The sequence below is a fragment of the Rhinatrema bivittatum genome, chromosome 1, assembly GCF_901001135.1.
Source record: "Rhinatrema bivittatum chromosome 1, aRhiBiv1.1, whole genome shotgun sequence".
NCBI classification, from domain to species: domain Eukaryota; kingdom Metazoa; phylum Chordata; class Amphibia; order Gymnophiona; family Rhinatrematidae; genus Rhinatrema; species Rhinatrema bivittatum.
The window spans coordinates 745,977,958-745,998,118 of NC_042615.1; positions in this window are offsets into that span (position 1 = coordinate 745,977,958).

Here is a 20,161-nt window from a genome sequence, read left to right on the forward strand (position 1 = left end):
TCCAATTTGAACTAATGACTGGAAAAGGGGGCAATATGTAAATCTATAGCTCTAACATTAAATTTTCAAAAGGGAAACTTTGATAAATTGAGAAAAATAGTTAGAAAAACACTGAAAGCTGAAAGCTGCCGTTGCAAAGGTTAAAAATGTACAACAGGAGTGGGCATTATTTAAAAATACAATCTTAGTAGTACAATCTTAGTAGTACAGTCCATATGTATTCCATGCATTAAGAAAAGTGGGAGGAAGGCAAAACAATTTTAACAATGGTTAAAAGGTGAGGTGAAAGAGGCTATTTTAGCCAAAAAAAAGCATCCTTCTTAAATTGGAAGAAGGATCCATCAAAAGAAAATAGGAAAAAGCACAAGTTAGGTGTAAAACATTGATAAGGCAGGCTAAGAGAGAATTTGAAATAAAGTTGGCCGTAGAGACAAAAACTTATAATAAAAACTTTTTTAAACATATCCGAAGCAAGAAACCTGTGAAGGAGTCGGTTGAACCATTAGATGACCAAGGGATTAAAGGGGCTCTTAACGAAGATAAGGTGATTGCAGAAAGACTAAATGAATTCTTTGCTTCTGTGTTTACTAATGAGGAAGTTGGAGAGATACCGGTTCCAGAGATGGTTTTCAGAGGTGATGATTCAGTTGAACTGAACCGAATCACTGTGAACCTGGAAGATGTAGTAGGCCAGATTGACAAACTAAAGAGTAGCAAATTACCTGGACCAGATGATATGCACCCCAGGGTTCTGAAGGAACTCAAAAATGAAATTTAAGATCTATTCGTTAAAATTTGTAACCTATCATAAATTCATCCATTGTACCTGTAACCCTATATTTAAAAAGGGCTCCAGTGAACCTGACTTCAGTGCTGAGAAAAATAGTGGAAACTATTCTAAAGATCAAAATCACAGAGCATATAGAAAGACATGGTTTAATGGAACACAGTCAGCATGGATTTATCCAAGGCAAGTCTTGCCTCACAAATCTGCTTCATTTTTTAAAGGGTTTAATAAATATATGGATAACGGTAAGCCAGTAGATGTAGTGTATTTGGATTTTCAGAAGGCGTTTGACAAAGTCCCTCATAAGAGGCTTCTAAGGAAACTAAAAAGTCATGGGTTAGGAGTTGGTGTCCTTTCGTGGATTACAAACTGGTTAAAAGACAGGAATCAGACAGAAGGATTAAATGGTCAGTTTTCTTCATGGAAAAGGGTAAACAGAGGAGTGCCTCAAGGATCTGTACTTGGACCAGTGTTTTTCAATATATTTATAAATGATCTGGAAATGAATACAATGAGTAAACTTATCAAATTTGCAGATGATACAAAATTAATCAGAGTAGTTAAATCACAAGTGAATTGGGATAAATTGCAGGAGGACCTTGCAAGACTGGAAGACTGGGCATCCAAATAGCAGATGAAATTTAATGTGGAGAAGTGAAAGGTGATGCATATAGGGAAAAATAAATCCATGCTGTAGTTACACGATGTTAGGTTCCATATTATGAGCTACCCCCCAAGAAAAAGATCTAGGAGTCATAGTAGATAATATTTCGTTGGCTCAGTATGCTGTGGCAGTCAAAAAAGCAAACAGAATGTTAGGAATTATTAGGAAGTGAATGGTAAATAAAATTTAAAATGTCATAATGCCTCTGTATCACTCCATGGTGAGACCGCACTTTGGGGTAGATTTTCAAACGGTTACGCGTGTAACTTATGCGCGTAACCCTGAAAACCTGCCCCTGCGTGCGCCTAGCCTATTTTGCATAGGCTCGGTGGTGTACGCAAGCCCCAGGACGCGTGTATGTCCCGGAGCTTTGAAAAAGGGGCGGGAAGGGGGCAGGGTTGTGGGCATGGCGCTGCTCCGGGGGGCGGTCTGGGGGCAGGACATAGACCTCCGGCACAGCTGCTGTGCCGGGGGATGGTGCGCCCGGCGCATACAAGATACACTTGACAGAAGCAGGCGTAAAAAGTTTAACAAGGTAGTGTGGGGGATTTAGGTAGGGCTGCGGGGTGGGTTAAATAGGGGAAGGGAGGGAATGGGGAAAGCCATCGGGCCTCTCCTAGGGCTCGGTGCGCGCAAGGTGCACAAGTGTGCACCCCCCTTGCGCGCACCAACCCCAGATTTTATAACATGTGGGTAGCGCGCACAAATGTACCCCATGTGCGCTTCTCTTAAAATCTACCCCTTTGAGTACTATGTACAATTCTGGTCGCCGCATCTCAAAAAAGATATAGTTGTGATGGAGAAGGTTCGGAGAACGGCGAGCAAAATGATAAACGGTATGGATCAGCTCCCCTATGAGGAAAGGCTAAAGAGGTTAAGATTGTTCAGCTTGGAGAAGAGATGGCTGAGGGATATATGCTAGAGGTCTACAAAATCATGAGAAGTCTAGAAAGGGTAAGTGTGAATCAGTCATTTACTCTTTCATATAACAGAAGGATTAGGGGGCACTCCATGAAGTTAGCAAGTAACACATTTAAAACTAATCAGAGAAAATTATTTTTCACTCAATTCACTGTAAGTGTGTTTGTGTGAATAGGAGCAAATGTATGTATGTGTGTGCGTTTGTTTGTGAGTGGGAGACAGGGTGTGTGTGTGTGTGAATAAATGGCCAATGAATGTGTGTGTGTGTGTGTGTGTATGAGAGAGAGGGAGCCAGTATATGTGGGTATTTATGTGAGTGAGAGTAGGAGTCAGTGTATGTCCCTGTGTGTAAGTTTGAGCAGAACCCAATGGAGGTAATTTTCAGAGGAGTTACATGTGTCAATTTAACATACGTTCATACCAATTTTCAAAAGTCATTTACTTGAGTAAAGTGCACTTACATGTGGAAATCCTATGGACAATTCAATGACATATATTGTTGCAATTTTTAAAAGCCCACTTGCTCGAGCAACGTGCATTAACATGCATAAAACTCAGATTTACATGTGTAAATGCTTTTTAAAATCAAGCCTAAAGTGTGTAGAAAGTTGAAATCCAGAACTTCCAGGGTAGCATTATCAGAAATACTCCTTGTTCTATACGCAGGACTCCAGATGTAGACAGAGCTCCAGAATCTGAATGTGTGGATGAGGCGATGGTGCAGGAAAGAGGTCTTTAGGTTTGTTACCAGTTGGGAAATATTTTGGGGAAGGGCAGGCCTTTTCTGAAAGGATGGGCTCCATCTTAACCAGAGTGGAACCAAGTTGCTGGCACTAATATTTAAAAAGGAGATAGAGCAGCTTTTAAACTAGGTGATGGGGAAAGCAGACAGTTGCTCAGGAGTGCCTGATTTGGAATAATGTATTTTTGAAAAATACTAACACAACAAGAAAATTAGGGCTTCCCAATAGAGTGGTTGCAAAAATTGCAAAAGTGGCCCAGATGCTATAATGCAGGACTTCTCAAACCTCTCTTGGGGACTCCATTGCCAGTCAGGTTTTTAGGATATCCACAATGAATATGCATGAGATAAATTTGCAAATCATGGAAAATCAATATATGCAAACATATCTCATGTATATTCACTGTGGGATATCCTGAAAACCCGACTGGCTGTGGTGTCCCTAGGATAAGTTTGGGAAGCCCTACTGTAATGAGCAGACAGATCTGAAAGATTCCAGATTACCCCTCTCAACAGATAAGTAGGTTCTTAATGTAAACAAAATAAAAAACATACCTTGAAATGTCCCTATATAAATGCTAGAAATCTAAAGAACAAGATGAGATGGTTAGAGTGTAGAGTTCTCAATGAAGAGAGAAATATAATTGGCATCTCAGATTCCTGGTGGAAGGATGATAACCAATAGGAAACTGTAATACCAGAGTAAAAAAACTATATTACAATGATAGGATGAATTATCCATACTCTTTGCCTTATGTAATAGATCAATTTTAATATGAACTAGAAAAATGCTCTTGATAGACATCAATGCCTGATTATGAATACCTCCTCTGTAACCAATCCTTGTTTGTTTGTTGAGTTATAATTATGAATATCACTTGGTAAACTGTTGTGACCTACACATGGAACGATGGTATATAAAATGTCTAAATAAATAAATCAAATTGGTGGAGTGGTGACATTATATATTAGAGAGGGCATTGAATCAAATAGGATAACAGGTCTGCAGGAAACAAATTGCACTGTAGAATCCTTATGAATAGAAATTCCATGTGATAAGGGTGATAAAATAGCACTGAGGGTTCATTCTGTCTGGCCAGAATGAACAGACAATGAAATACCAACAGAGATTAGGGAAGCCAATAAGCAGCCCAGTGATAATGCGTGATTGATTTCAATTATCCCAGTATTGACTGGGTAAATGTCACATCAGGACATGTTCCTAGTTGAAATAAATAAATGAAGACATAGAGCAGCTGGTACAAAAAAAACAAGAAGGAAGGGGGAGGGGGGGGGACAGCAATTTTAGACCTAGTCCTTGTAACACAGGATCTGGTGTGAGAGATAACAACTTTAGGGTCATAAGAACATAAGAAAATTCCATACTGGGTCAGACCAAGGGTCCATCAAGCCCAGCATCCTGTTTCCAACAGTGGCCAAACCAGGCCATAAAAACATGGCAAGTACCCAAAAACTAAGTCTATTCCACAATACCATTGCTAATGGCAGTGGCTATTCTCGCTGAGGTAGATCTTTAAAAAGTATGCGCACGTACTTTTGTTCGTGCAACCGGCGTGAACAAAAGTATGCCGGATTTTATATCATACGCGCGTATCTTATAAAATCCGAGGTCAGCGCGCACAAGGCTGCGCAAAATCGGCAGCCTGCATGCGCCGAGCCGTGCAGCTTGCCTCCGTTCCCTCCGAGGCGGCTCTGAAATCGGAGCGGCCTTGGAGGGAACTTTCTTTCCGCGTTCCCCCACCTTCCCCTCCCTTCCCCTACCTAACACACCCCCGGCCCTACCTAAATCCCCCCCCCCTACCTTTGTTGGGCAAGTTACGCCTGCTTGAAGCAGGCGTAACTTGCACGCGCCGCCTCACATCCCCCGGCACAGACCGCCCTCCCGGCCCGCCTCCAAACCGTCGCCACGCCCCTGGACCCTCCCCGGACCGCCCCCTGACCCCCGGACACGCCCCAGACATGCCCCCTCCCGCCCCTTTTACGAAGCCCTGGGACTTATGCGCGTCCAGGGGCTTTGCTCGCGCCAGCGGCCAATGCAAAATAGGCGCGCCGGCATGCAAGTGCTCTGCACGCGTAAATCCGGGAGGATTTACGTGCGCAGGGCTTTTAAAATCTAGCCTTAAGTGAACTTAATAGCAGGTAATGCCCTTCTCTTCCAAGAACTTATCCAATCCTTTTTTAAACACAGCTATACTAACTGCACTAACCACATCCTCTGGCAACAAATTCCAGAGTTTAATTGTGCATTGAGTAGAAAAGAACTTTCTCCGATTAGTTTTAAATGTGCCCCATGCTAACTTCATGGGCTGCCCCCTAGTCTTTCTACTATCCGAAGGAGTAAATAACCGATTCACATCTACCCGTTCTAGACCTCTCATGATTTTAAACATCTTTATCATATCCCCCCTCAGCCGTCTCTTCTCCAAGCTGAAAAGTCCTAACCTTTCCTCATAGGGGAGCTGTTCCATTCCCCTTATCATTTTGGTAGCCCTTCTCTGTACCTTCTCCATCGCAATTATATATCTTTTTTGAGATGCGGCGACCAGAATTGTACAAAGTATTCAAAGTGCGGTCTCACCATGGAGCGATACAGAGGCATTATGACATTTTCAGTTTTATTCACATTCCCTTTCTAATAATTCCCAACATTCTGTTTGCTTTTTTGACTGCCACAGCACACTTAACCGACTATTTCAATGTGTTATCCACTATGACGCCTAAATCTCTTTCTTGGGTTGTAGCACCTAATATGGAACCCAACATTGTGTAATTATAGCATGGGTTATTTTTCCTTATATGCATCACCTTCACTTATCCACATTAAATTTCATCTGCCATTTGGATGCCCAATTTTCCAGTCTCACAAGGTCTTCCTGCAATTTATCACAATCTGCTTGTGATTTAACTACTCTGAACAATTTTGTATCATCTGCAAATTTGATTATCTCACTTGTCGTATTTCTTTCCAGATCATTTATAAATATATTGAAAGGTAAGGGTCCCAACTTCAGTTAATCAGCCAGAGTGACTCACTGCTCTCTTGATTAACAAATGTTGGTCCCTATTCAAACCCAATCACACTACCTCAACACCTTTCCAAGGTGAGTAACTGAGCTGAACTATTCAACTTTTTTACTTAGGTATACACTTCTCCTAGCCTATTTCTAGCTTCTGGCTACTCTTTGGGTTGGTTTTTTTTTTGTGGGTTGTTTTTTTTCAATACAAACACTCAGTTTGTATTAAATACAAACACTCAGTTCTTTAAAAGTCTACAGAACACTCAGTTCTGCAGACTTTTAAAAATAAACACACTTACTGCTTACTAGCTACCTTATTGACTGACTATTTAAAAATACAAACAGTCTAACTTCTTTATTCACTGCCTTCCTGACTATTAAAGGCACAAACACAATAATATTCCCAAATAGTTAACTTTGCCCCAATACTTTTAAAAAAGACAATGTCCCAAGCAAAACCTTACTGATTCCTTTCAGCCACCAGCCACTTGGCAATAGTGATTATAACATGATAAAATTTCACTTAATAACAGAAAAGAGGACACTAAAATCATCTACTGCAACAGCATTTAACTTTCAAAAGAGAGACTAGATTAAATGAGATAAATAGTTAAGAAAAAACTGAAAGAAGCAGCTGCCAAGATTAAGAGTTTACAGCAGACATGGAAGTCCAGACCAGATGTATTCCACATATTATTGATTCAACTGCTTCTGCATGTGCTTTCCATCTCGTATCTGAAAAATCTTTAGGCACAGATGAATCACAATTCAAACATGATTTAAACACCACCCAACATTTGGTGGGCATAGAAAAAAATGTGTAAATTTGCTGCATGCCACCAAAAACATTAGCAGCTTCTAAACAGCAGTCAACTACTGCTCTACCAACCAAACACGGGATATACAGCACATATTTATTTTTCTGCAACAGTTTTTGCCACATGCCATTATATTAACCTGACATGTTAACTGCACTGTTGTCTGACTGTTCTCTCCACTTGCTAAAATTCACTTTACATTCATTGACTAAATACTTGAAGTCTGCATTTGCCATACTTTCACCATTATGACTTTCGAATGTAGAAAAATAAAAAATTGCTGAACAGGTAAGCCGTCGCCTGGTGAAATAAATCATACAATGACAGACAATTGGTCAGTATGTGGAAATCTGGTGAAGAATCATCAAATAAACTGAAATATCATGCCTTGCTAAAATCAGCCAGAATAGAGTCCTTAACTTTTGTCGCAAAAATGTCAATAAGCATATTGAATGTTGTCTTTTAGAGATGTGCTTCGGACCACTGCAGGAAATTTCGGTTTCCCACAGTTCGGGCCTTTTTTTTTCGGCAGTCCTGAAATTTCGGGTTAGTGTGCACTAACTCCGAAAAACAAATTTTCCAGAAAATTTTGGGAAAATTTGCTTGCTTTTTTGAGGTTGCCGAAACAGGATGAATTAGATAATTTCATTGAAATTGTCTATTTCATCCCAGATGAATGCACATTTCTATTGTCTTTGACAAACATGAAGATTGTCCAGATCCACAATTTGAGTGCTTTTTAATGTGATTTGCAAATGGATCCACTTTTGCAATTAATTAATTCTAGTTATCCAAGAAAGTTACCATTTCTTGGTGAACCAAACATTTCATCACTGCCTCTGAAAGCTAACCCTCGTTCTGCTAATGTACAAATGACTGCAATAAAACGTGTAAGTATTTGCCTCCAGTACTCTTGCTCCCTCCTGGTCTACTCTTCCAGCTGTGAATCTAATGTTAATCCATGCATCTCATTAAACGTCAGTAAGGCATTTTTATGATCCATAGAGTTTTCATGATTTCAAATTACCACTGGGTTTCACCAATCACTAAAATTATCACCAGACAGTGCTGTGATGAATTTGGTAGAAAAGAGTTTATACACAAAACAATAAAGGCAACCAGTGTCTGGAAAGTAAACTAGCCGTTCTAGGCTGTATTTTTCACTATTAGCTTTCGGACAGTAAAGCAGGTCACTAGAGCAATATTAACTAATTTGTTAATCATGTTGACATTTCAAATGGACCATCAACATGCCAAAAATTAGAGGGACCTTTCTGGACCCAGTATCTTCATTTCTTAAAATGTTCCAAATACCACCATAATATGTTATAAGTGTTCTTCAGACTCCCGTTTTCACTGACTACAAAGCCAGTATTGTCTTTCTAATGATCATGCTCAGTCTCCTTATCACTAGTAATCATTATCTCATGATTGTCTACTATGTCATTGTCATTTGTACTAGAACAGGCCCCATCACTTAAGTGCTCTGTTGCCGGTAGTCTCTCTTGAACTTGAGGTTCACTGTCATCCTTTGTTGTAGGATGAAGATAATTTGAGTTTCAGTAACAGCTTCAGCTGAGTTTGAAATAGTAGCTTCTTTTTCCTTTTCTGATAGCCACTTTTGAAACTTCTCTTCATTTGGGGGTCAGTTTCTACACAAGAAACAAAATGTCAGGTTGTGGTAAATCATATTAATACAAAGTTAATATATACATGTAACTGGCCTGTAACATTACTAGTAGGCCTATAATTTAATTTTGTAATTAATGAGGGTCTCAATCAAGTGAGAAGTGTCAGATATCATGCTGTCGTCAATATTTTAAGTCTGAACCATAAATAAAGATGAGTTAGCGTTAATTGATGTTGGAGTTTGGTAGGAAGCAGATAAATCGGTTAATATAAATAAGTATTAGTAATGTTTATTGGTCACAAGCAATTTGCAAAGCAAAGAATGAATAGTCACAGTCTTAAGAACTTCATTTTTGAATGGATGAAATACAAAGAATTAACTTGCTTAAAATGTTTTTCTTGCTGACTGCCTATGAGGCTCCTGGCAAAGTGAGGCCCTAAGCCATGGCTTAGTTGGCTTATGTGTAAATCCTGCACTGGAGGTAAGGTATACTGCTAGTATATAGTTTTTGTATAGGGATTATAACATATTATGGTGGCATTTGGAACATTTTAAGAAATGAAGATATTTCATACTGGATCCAGAAAGGTCCTTCCAATTGTAGGCATGCTGATGGTCCATTTGAAATGTCAACATTAATATTGCTCTAGTGACCTGCTTTACTGTCCGAAAGCTAACGATGAAAAATATAGCCTACCACAACCTGACAATGCTTTCTTCTGTTTTCCCAGTAGGAGGAATATTGGTGTTCTAGGGCCCAATGTAATATTTGTACTGCCACCTTTGCATAGGTAGGGTTATTGCTGTTTGAGTTCTAGAAGTTAATGTTGTTTGAGGATGGCAAGTTTGCTGCATACTGTAAGTGCTGAGTGTGCTTTTTGTAGGGTTTTGTGTTGCTTCACAGAGTGCCTGGTACAAGATGCAGTTTGAGTCATTGTTATAAAGATGATGACAACATTTGAGTATTCTTTTTAGTATGATGAATAGTAAAGGAAAATATCTTCTTCCTTCTCTGTATTCTTTTTAGGGTGTTTCTATGGAAATTATTTTGCAAAACTGGAGCTGCAGGATTTCTATAGGGTTCTATTCTAGTCTGTATAGTTTGTGGTTGATAGATCACTCTCATATAAGAGGTTTGATTGAATGATATTATTAAATAATTGGTCTTTATCTGCTGTTATTTACTAAGTTATAAATGCTGGGGTGAGAATAGCAATCGTGTGTGGATGTGGAAGGATATCGTCAGCAAACATTTTGCTCAGCACCGCTAAATGTTCGGAATTTTTAAAGTTGAAAGTTGGCAACCTTTTCTGCTGCTCATGGAACACTGTTTTGATTGCTAATGCTAATATCATTTGTTTTACTATTTTTTGGTTCTTTCTTTATTTTGTTTCTGTTATTGTTTTCCTTTGTATTTTTGAAATTTTGTTATTGTCCTCCTTGGGAGTTTTGAAAGGCAGAATATAAACATGTGTAATAAATAAATACATGCCTCTTCTTTTTCATCTCAGCATGCACCATCAACTGATAAGCAAGGTGCTTTCTGATGAACTGATGGTTTGAGGAATCTTTAGTCAGTTTCCCATTCACTACCTTTCACAGCCATGTATCATAAATTTCTTCTCTACAGAAACATCTGATTCCCCAATAGCACACTGTCAAATGTAAAATGGAGACCGGATAGCAGCAGAAATATAAGGCACATATACGCTTTTGTTCTCAAAAACATTGTTAATTGGAAGCATCTACCTGATGCAGGAAGTTTTACGTTCCGAAACATGGACCATGTCAAGGAAGCCTTTATCAAAGTTATGTTGGGGATGTTTGAACCCTTGGAATAAGGCTGTTTTATATGCATACCAAATTTAAAAAGGGTTATGGAGGAGAAGTATCTAAGAATAAAATAGTTTGTTTTTTTATCTAAAATCTAAGTTGTACTAGAGTGTTATTTTGTTATTTTTACCTGGATTTAGCAATTTATTTTTTGTACTAACATAACGTACATAACAGTTATATATATGAATATAACTCAGCACTAATTGTAATAATTATTTTATAAACTCTTACCTTAATAAAAGAAAACAGAAGGACAGCTTGTTCTTCCTGTGTCCAATGCTTCTTAATGAAATTAAAAAAAAAAGTTGTGAAGTAGTTTTAATAATAATTGTTGTTTATGGATTCTAGTTGTGCTCTATAAATTATAATCAAATTATAATCACATCCTTGAGCTTGCAGCTTTGCACGATGCATGCAAAATTTGCAATAATAGCGACAGTAATGAAAGCATTGTGAACTACAATTTCATAAGTAGCATTTCATCTTTTGCCTTTGTACTTTATACTAAAATATTAGTTTTATATTCTTTGTGTCCCACTGTTATGTCACATAACAGTGATTTCATAAAAGAAATAAAACATATCAACCAAAATGTTTACTCAATAGCTTTTAAATAAACTATTGCATTACAAAATAAAATGCAGTTGACAAGTGTTCTTCAGTGCTAACCTTTGAAAAATAATTTAAAAGAGATCCCACTTCTTTGATGTAAATCTTTGAGAGGTAAAATCATACATGTACAGGAGAAAGGGTCAGCAATGGGGATTCATATCACAGGAAGTGATTGGCAGTAGGAATGATATATTGGGGAAAAATGGTGTCAGTGGAGAATGCATACTTGAGTTTGCCAAAGTCCACAGGAACTCAATGCAGTACTAACAGTAAGTTGTTTTTTTTCTTGTTCCTGAACATGCCAAAGTAATTGTGATGGGTAAGATCTTTGCATATTGCTAGGATTGTATTAACATGATGCTTAGCATATACTTAATGTGCTCCAAGATAAGCTGATGTGTCTAGGAGTGCCAATGCAAAGGCCATGGTTGTATAAAATATAAGATTTGCATGGTAGATAACTTGTATGTAGTAGCTGACTAGCATATTCTTATTTTGTTTTTAAAATGATATTAATTCCCAGTCTTCTTTTGAGGAATAGCAGACAGAATCTCATTCCCTGAAATGTCAGTGCTCTCAATTCTTCCTCCATCAACAATTTCCCTATGAACATACATGCCCTCTTTCTATGACTAGTAGTACTCTCAATCCTTTCTTGAGAAGCAATTTTTAACCCTCAACACACAGCTAAATTATACCCCTGAAGCAATACTCTCATTCTCTGACACACTCTCAGATTACCTTCCAAAATATGGGGTAATAATAGCAAATATGTGCTTAAGTTCCAATATCTACCTGCATTGGACTACTTCCTATAATGGGTTGGAACTGCCTCAAAGATGAATCCACCAGTTTAAAAGTGGACTTGTGCACATATGTCCACTTTGAAAATTAACCCACCAAATTTACCCACACACAAATACACCTGCTATTATTTGTGCAGAAAATTTTCAGGATAATCTATTCTCATACTTCTGAAAAAGCGAAAATATACGAAAATGTCCAAACCCCTCTCCAGCTCCACACCCAGGAATGCCTTCACTCTCTCTGAGTAAACTTACATGTAGAGCATATGTGTGTTTACTTGCACATTGGACAAGCAATTTTATAACAAGCCATTTCTGTGGGTAAAGCCCTGTTTTAATGTAGAAATATTTTTTTAAAATTGCCCTCATAATGTGCACTAGCTATTGTTACACTCCGCGGCCGCAGATGGCTGCAACCTCTGTTGCTCACCTCCTTTTTCTCTGCTTTGGCTCCGTTGGGTGAACTCACGGCCTCTGCCTGCTACCGCCGGCCTTCCTGCCTCCATTCCTGGGCCCACCTGAATGGCATGGACGCCGCCGACTGCCATCTTACCCTCGGGGTTCCTTAGGCGCGCACACTCCCAGGCCTGCTTTACCACGTCATGGCGGGAACCTTAGGGGTGTCCCCCTCAGATGACATCACTCATCTTGGATACTTAAGCTTGCCGGCCCAGACAACCGACAACTTGGCAACGAGTTCATCTTGCTGAATCCACCTACTCTCACTTCAGTGCTTGTTCCGGTTCCTGCTTCCATGGTGAGAGACTACTGGGTACACGCTCCTCGGGGACACTATCTCATCTCCCAACTATCCACTCCTCGCAGGGCCTTTCACCTGGATTCCTGCCTGCCTCGCTTCCTGAGGCTTCCTACGGAACTACTCCTTGTCTTCAGTCACTGTGAGTAACCATGCTGTGGACCACTGCTGTGATATCAGCGTTGGAATCCTCTCTGGTGTACCCCACTCTGTGGACCATTGCTGTGATATCGATAGAGGAGCCCTTTCCGGGTCAACCCCACTCTGCAGATCTGTGCTGTGATATCGCTAGAGGAACCCTTGCTGGTGTACCCCACTCTGTGGACCACTACCGTCATCTCCCACCAAGGAAACCTCTTGTGTACCATCTCTACGGACCTAGGGTAACTTCAGTGACTGTTCTCTCACTCAGCACCCCCACTCCTTGGGTAGTGCCACACCTATTGCCTGACTACAGTTATCCGAGCTGAGTCTGACGTCAGCTCCTGTGCTGTCGCTCTGTGGCCCTCCTCCTGGAGTCACCCTCTCCTTCTCCTTCTCTATTTCTGCTGTATACCATTCCGCATCCGAGACCTTGCCTCCTGATGGTGAGGCTCAGTGGGGCTCCTCCCCTGGGCGGTACCACCTCTCACCTCGGCCAAGGGGCCCACATACCCACAAATCCTAATAGCCATAGGGATGGCATACAGGAATAATTGAGCCAGAGGGATGGGATACAGGTTATCTGAGCATTAGACTATCCCTCTATCAGGAGTTTTTGCAATTCAAAACATTACTGATTGTTGAGAGGTGGGGCTACTTTAGTGATGCTATGAGGGGACCTAATACATGAAATGGAAAGATGTTTTGGGACACATTATGACAGCTCTAATAAATCAAATAGCAATAGCTCAGCTTTGCATAGCAGAGTTAAAATACATTCTCTCATATTTAGCAGAAGGTAAAAAAACATTCTCCAGATTTTCAGGATTATATTAACATATCAGGTTCATCCGGATGCTTCGCAATTCACTGTTTTTTTCTGGTAGACAAGTATGATTTTGTGGGTACAGCCTGAGTTTTTGCATCAAAACTAAAGATATTTTTAAACTACAAGTAGGCAGATGGAGTCCCAACCTGCCATCAGTAATTATAGAATCAGGCCGGGTTCCCCTCTTCCACCCACCCCAATTCTGATGGGCCATGTCCTACATTGGGAGGGGTCAGAGGGATTTGTTCTTCTTTTTCTTTATCTCATGGGAGTTTTGAACCATGCAAGGGGCTAGAAAAACCCCTGGTTGGTTAGTTCCCATAAGACTTTTCTTTTGTTGGCAAATTGCAGGGCCTCCCCACCTTTTAAACTGAAGTTCTCCCTTCCTTCTCCATTTTCCATTTTTTCCCAGCTCATTTTTTTCATTTGCTGTCCTACTGCTTACCTCATGGCTAGGTTATGCTAGGGAACAGTTTGACAGCAAACAGCAGCTAATGGGCCCAATAATTGCTCCTCCATCATGTTATGATTGGCAGTCCATGGACTACCCCCATGGACAGCCACTCTCATCTCAAGTGCTGGCCCGGCTGCACGGACCCTGAATCATGGCGAAATTCCATCTGCATACATGTGGCAGGCCACTGCCGACTGCATCCACAATGCATCTGCTGATGGTCTCCTTAAGGCACGTGCCTTAGATGACATCTCCAGCCTGCCCTATAAAAGGCTAGCCCAGATGTTTTCCCCTTGCCTCAGCAATAGGTCTCCCTACTTGATAGCAGTGTGTGTTGCTCCAGAGTCTTGTTCCCTGTTCCAGTGTTCCTGTCTTCAGATCTTCAGCTCCAGCATTTATGTCTTCAGTTCTTCAATTCTAGTGTTCTCTTCTTTAGTTCTTCAGTTCAGGATCCTTGTCTTCATCTCTTCTGTTCTTCAGTGTCTCCCTTATTGCTTGCCTGTTCTTCTCCTTGCCTTCCCACCCTGCCTATCCATCCCGCCTTTCCCATTGGAAAGATACCTGGTTTGATATGAACCTGATTTTGGACTCACTTGACCTCTACCTAAGATTGATCACTGCCTGCTTCTGGATATTCTTGACTGCCACCATCCACTGATCATAGCCTGCTTATGAATATGCCTGTCCTCCATTTTTGTTGACCCAACGTTCCTCAAAAAATCTCTCCGACATCATTAAGGCCCCCACCTGCCAACCCTGGCATCCAAAGGATTAACCCAAGGAGAATGAGGGCTGGCAAAGGTCAAAGCTCCAGCTGGGCATCTGCTTCATCCGGGTCTCCCTGCCGATGATAAGCACCTGCAGGGCTCCTCCATGCAGGTTGCACCTGCACCAAGTCTGCCTCAGTGCAAGGGTCCACGAATATCATGTGGCAGCATGTGATGTTGTTGCCCACAAGAGCTGCAGCCAGTTGGCATTGGATTGGTGACCCATCTTCCCCAGGGACTTCTGCTTGGCCTTTGGAGTCTGAGCATCAGACAAGTGAGTTCCTGCCAGGTGGGAAGGGGAGCCTTGAAGGGAGCTGAAAAGCTGCTCCTCCTATGTTAGTCGCTGTGTCATGGACTGAACTGAACCATAAGGGTGAACATGGGCCTGATCTTTGGCCTCCTCAGCGGGCCTCACGCCAGGAGTGGAAAAGCCAGTCATGGCAGAGCACTCCCTGATTCCTGGTACAGAAGCCAGCAGATGTGGGAAATCTGCTGTCGGCCATCACTGAGCAGCATGGTGTTGTCAGTAAGGGAAGGGCTCAGATCACTAGTCCTCTTTGGGATACAGTGGGAGAGGGAGATCCCATGGTCAAGGCTCACAGCAGGGAGGTAGGATAGGGGCAGCGGCTTAGCTGCTGACATAAGGAATGGAGGGAATAGTAGCATGGACTGTGGCACAGGGCACAGTTGCAGCCCATGGGCAGAGTCCTTGCCTGCTGCAGGAGTAGAGGATCTGAGGACAGACGTAGAGAGGTTAAGGTTCATGGATGTCAGAATGTTGGGTCAATATTACTCAGTGGCTTGGGGCCCAAGCACTGATAATGACATGAACTGGAGAGGTTGCACCAGTAGTTAGATGGCCACCAGTAGTTAGATGGCCATAGGGGAATGCTGGAGTATGCTGACAAGGGGTATTTCGGACTAGTCAGGTTGGTACAATGGTGTGTCTGGATGGGGAATAGCAGGTCAGTGGTCAGAATGGTCAGGTGGTTCTGATTTGGAGGGACTGAAGATGGCTGGGTATGGGGAGGAGGACTGGATAGGGGGCATTGGATTTTTTAAAGGTTTTGAGGACTGAGTAGGGGAATCATAAGGGAGTGAGAAGAGGGGCAGTAAGAAGATGGTCTGAAGGGTGCACTGTAGCAGAGGCAGGGCAGGTTAAGGGTATAGGTGTTTCTTGTAGTGAAAATGATCCAGGCTCTGCTGATCTGCCAGGCACCTCTCAGCAGGAGGCATGGAGGGAGCATGTTCCTGACCAGGGGATCTCAGATCAATGGCAAGCAGGAGACTCAAGTGGGACAGTCAAGATCATTGCAGTTGCTGCAGTTACCCAATCTGGTGAGCTTGGGAGAGATGACAGAGGTGGGAATATGAAAAGAAAGAGGGCTAAAGCACGGGGTTCTTCATCCTGAGACTCCTCATCATTGTCTTCTTCTTATTCATTGCCTTCCCACGATGTTCCATGATCAAAGGACAGACCACAGGTAGCCGGGACCAAGCAAGACATGGTTCATGAAGCTTTATTTGCCTTCACCGAATTGGGGAAAGGGGTTCCAAAAAGGCTGAGGAGGAAAATTAGGAAGAGAACTTACATTGATATATTTAATCTGTTGAAGGGCCAGAGAGGAAGAATGGGAAAAAGAAGTTTAATGATAAAGGAGCTGAGTCCAAAAAGAAGGGCTGGAAACATATGTTTTCACAGATTAACAAGTGTTGTTGAGCACTATAACCCCCACACAATATGATTCATTGCTGGCATAAGTGGACACTATCTTCAGGGCATATAAGGATTATGAGATTTGGGCTTGGTTGAATTATAATGAAAGGTTAGGACACAACATGGAAGAAAAACACTTTATGTCCTGGAGGACTCAAAATAACAATTTATAGTTAACACAGATGACCAATAAATGTGTTATGATCCTGCTCGCGAAGAACATTCCATGAGCAGGCTCTCACCTGCCCTGTGCCAGCGCGATGATACCCCTGGACCATTGTTGCTGCTCCTCGCAGCCCAATGGCGTTGTATGTGGCAGGAGGGGCCGCTGTAGCTCCTTCGCGGCAGGAGCCACATAAGAAATTGCCATGCTGGGTCAAACCAAGGGTCCATCAAGCCCAGCATCCTGTTTCCAACAGAAGCCAAACCAGGCGACAAGAACCTGGCAATTACCCAAACACTAAAAAGATCCCATGCTACTGATACAATTAATAGCAGTGGCTATTCCCTAAGTAAACTTGATTAATAGCTGTTAATTACAGGAGGACCTTGCAAGACTTGAAGATTGGGCATCCAAATCTTCAAGACTTGAAGACTGGGCATCCAAATGGCAGATGAAATTTAATGTGGGCAAGTGCAAGGTGTTGCATATAGGGAAAAATAACCATTAGGGATGTGAATCGTGTGATCGATCGTCTTAACGATCGATTTTGGCTGGGGGGGAGGGAAATCTGATCGTCATGTTTTGGTTTTTTTTAAATCGTAGAAATTCGTAAATCGGGGGAGGGCGGGAAAACCGGCACACCAAAACAACCCTAAAACCCACCCCGACCCTTTAAAACAAATCCCCCACCCTCCCGAACCCCCCCAAAATGTTTTAAATTACCTGGGGTCCAGTGGGGGGGGTCCCGGCGTGATCTCCCGAGATCTCCCGCTCTTGGGCCACGGCTGCGTTAATAGAAATGGCGCTGGTGGCCCATTGCCCTTACCATATGACAGGGCAAAGGTAGCGCCGGCGCCATTTTGAATATTGGCAATACGGCGCGAGTGCAGGAGGTCACTCCCGGACCCCCTCTGGAATTTTGGCAAGTCTTGTGGGGGTCAGGAGGCCCCCCCAAGCTGGCCAAAAGTCCCTGGGGGTCCAGCTGGGGTCCGGGAGCGATCTCCTGCACTCGTGACGTCGGGTGACAGGAACCAAAATGGCACCGGCGCAACCTTTGCCCTGTCATATGGTAAGGGCAAAAGGCCACCGGCGCCATTTCTATTAACGCAGCCGTGGCCCGAGAGCGGGAGATCGCAGGAGATCATGGGAGATCGCGCCGGAACCTCCCCCCCCCCCCCCCCCCCACTGGACCCCAGGTAATTTAAAACATTTTGGGGGGTTCGGGAGGGTGGGGGATTTGTTTTAACAGGTCGGGGTGGGTTTTAGGGTAGTTTTGGTGTGCCGGTTTTCCCGCCCTCCCCCGATTTACGATTTTTTGACGATAAATCAGGGGAATTGTTATTGTATCGCAGCTCTAACGATTTTTGACGATTTAAAATATATCTGACGATTGTTTTAAATCGTCAAAAAACGATTCACATCCCTAATAACCATTGCTGTAGTTACACGATGTTGGTTCCATATTAGGAGCTACCACCCAGGAAAAAGATCTAGGCATCATAGTGAATAATACTTTAAAATCGTCGGCTCAGTGTGCTGCAGCAGTCAAAAAAGCAAATAGAATGTGATTAGTGCAGTTAGTGTAGCTGGGTTAAAAAAAGGTTTGGATAAGTTCTTGGAGGAGAAATCCATTAATGGCTATTAATCAATTTTACTTAGGGAATAGCCACTGCTATTGATTGCATCAGTAGCATGGGATCTTCTTAGTGTTTGGGTAATTGCCAGGTTCTTGTGGCCTGGTTTTGGCCTCTGTTGGAAACAGGATGCTGGGCTTGATGGACCCTTGGTCTGACCCAGCATGGCAATTTCTTATGTTCTTATGTTCTTAATGGACTTCTCCTCCAAGAACTTATCCAAACCTTTTTTGAACCCAGCTACACTAACTGCACTAACCACATCCTCTGGCAACAAATTCCAGAGCTTTATTGTGCGTTGAGTGAAAAAGAATTTTCTCCGATTAGTCTTAAATGTGCTACTTGATAACTTCATGGAATGCCCGCTAGTCCTTCTATTATTTGAGAGTGTAAATAACCGAGTCACATCTACTCGTTCAAGACCTCTCGTGATCTTAAAGACCTCTATCATATCCCCCCTCAGCCGTCTCTTCTCCAAGCTGAACAGCCCTAACCTCTTCAGCCTTTCCTCATAGGGGAGCTGTTCCATCCCCTTTATCATTTTGGTTGCCCTTCTCTGTACCTTCTCCATCGCAACTATATCTTTTTTCAGATGTGGCGACCAGAATTGTACACAGTATTCAAGGTGTGGTCTCACCATGGAGCGATATAGAGGCATTATGACATTTTCCATTCTATTAACCATTCCCTGCCTAATAATTCCTAACATTCTATTTGCTTTTTTGACTGCTGCAGCACACTGAGCCGACAATTTTAAAGTATTTTCTCACAGGACAAGCAGGATGGTAGTCCTCACATATGGGTGACATCATCAGGATGGAGCCCAATCACGGAAAACTTCTGTCAAAGTTTCCAGAACTTTGACTAGCCCCTACTGGGCATGCCTAGCATGGCACCAACCCTGCAGCCAGCAGGGGTCCCCCTTCAGTCTTCTTTTTTCCACGCAGCAGTAGCCTCGCGGTTTAGGAGCTCTGAAGAGATTCCTGACAGGAATTATCCTCATGGAGTTAATTAAACTTAAATTGCCCCACAGGGGTCCCTCCTCTAACTTTTCTCAGGCCGCGGTACTCCTGTAAGTTTTTTTACCGTCTTTCATCGATTACCGTTGAGTTTGGCCCTCGCGGCCTACTGGCCATCGACCGTACCGCAGCTCTATTTTTTTCTATGGCCATGGCATCGGGGTTTCGTTGGTGCCCAGACTGTACTCGTACCATGTCTATCACAGCCCTCATGGAGTCTGTGTGATGTGTTTAGGCTGTGAGCATGATGTCCTGACTTGCACCAAATGTGCCCTCATGACACCAAAAGGTCGCAAAGCCAGAATGGAGAAGATGGGACTCCTCTTCCGTGCTCACACTCCGACGCCGTCCATCGCATCGACGTCATCGAAACTGGCACTGACGAAGTCGCACTAGCATTGACCACCATCCGGTGACTGTCCGCCATCGACGTCTTCACAGCCATCGACTCCCGATACTCCCCCTCAAGATCGAGGGGATCGTAGGGAGAAACATCGCCATCGGCATCGTAAGTCTCGGACCATTGAGGGAGCGAAATCATCGACCTCGCCACCAGTCCGAGCCACCATTGAAGAAGCCCCATCCAGAATTGGCACCAACCATTCCTGCGACCGGGACATCGAGGCCACCCTCACCCGATCGGTGTTTGGGAGTCGCGATTCCGCCTGTAAAGGTGGTCCCTCCGACTGTGCCTCCGCCTCCCTCTTCCTTCAGGTTGCCGGGGCTGCTTGCTCCAGGTCTCCGAGAAGAACTGGACCGGCTGGTCCAGGAGACCATCGAGAAGGCGATGTAAAGGCTCCAGGTTCCTCAGGCACCAACACCGGCA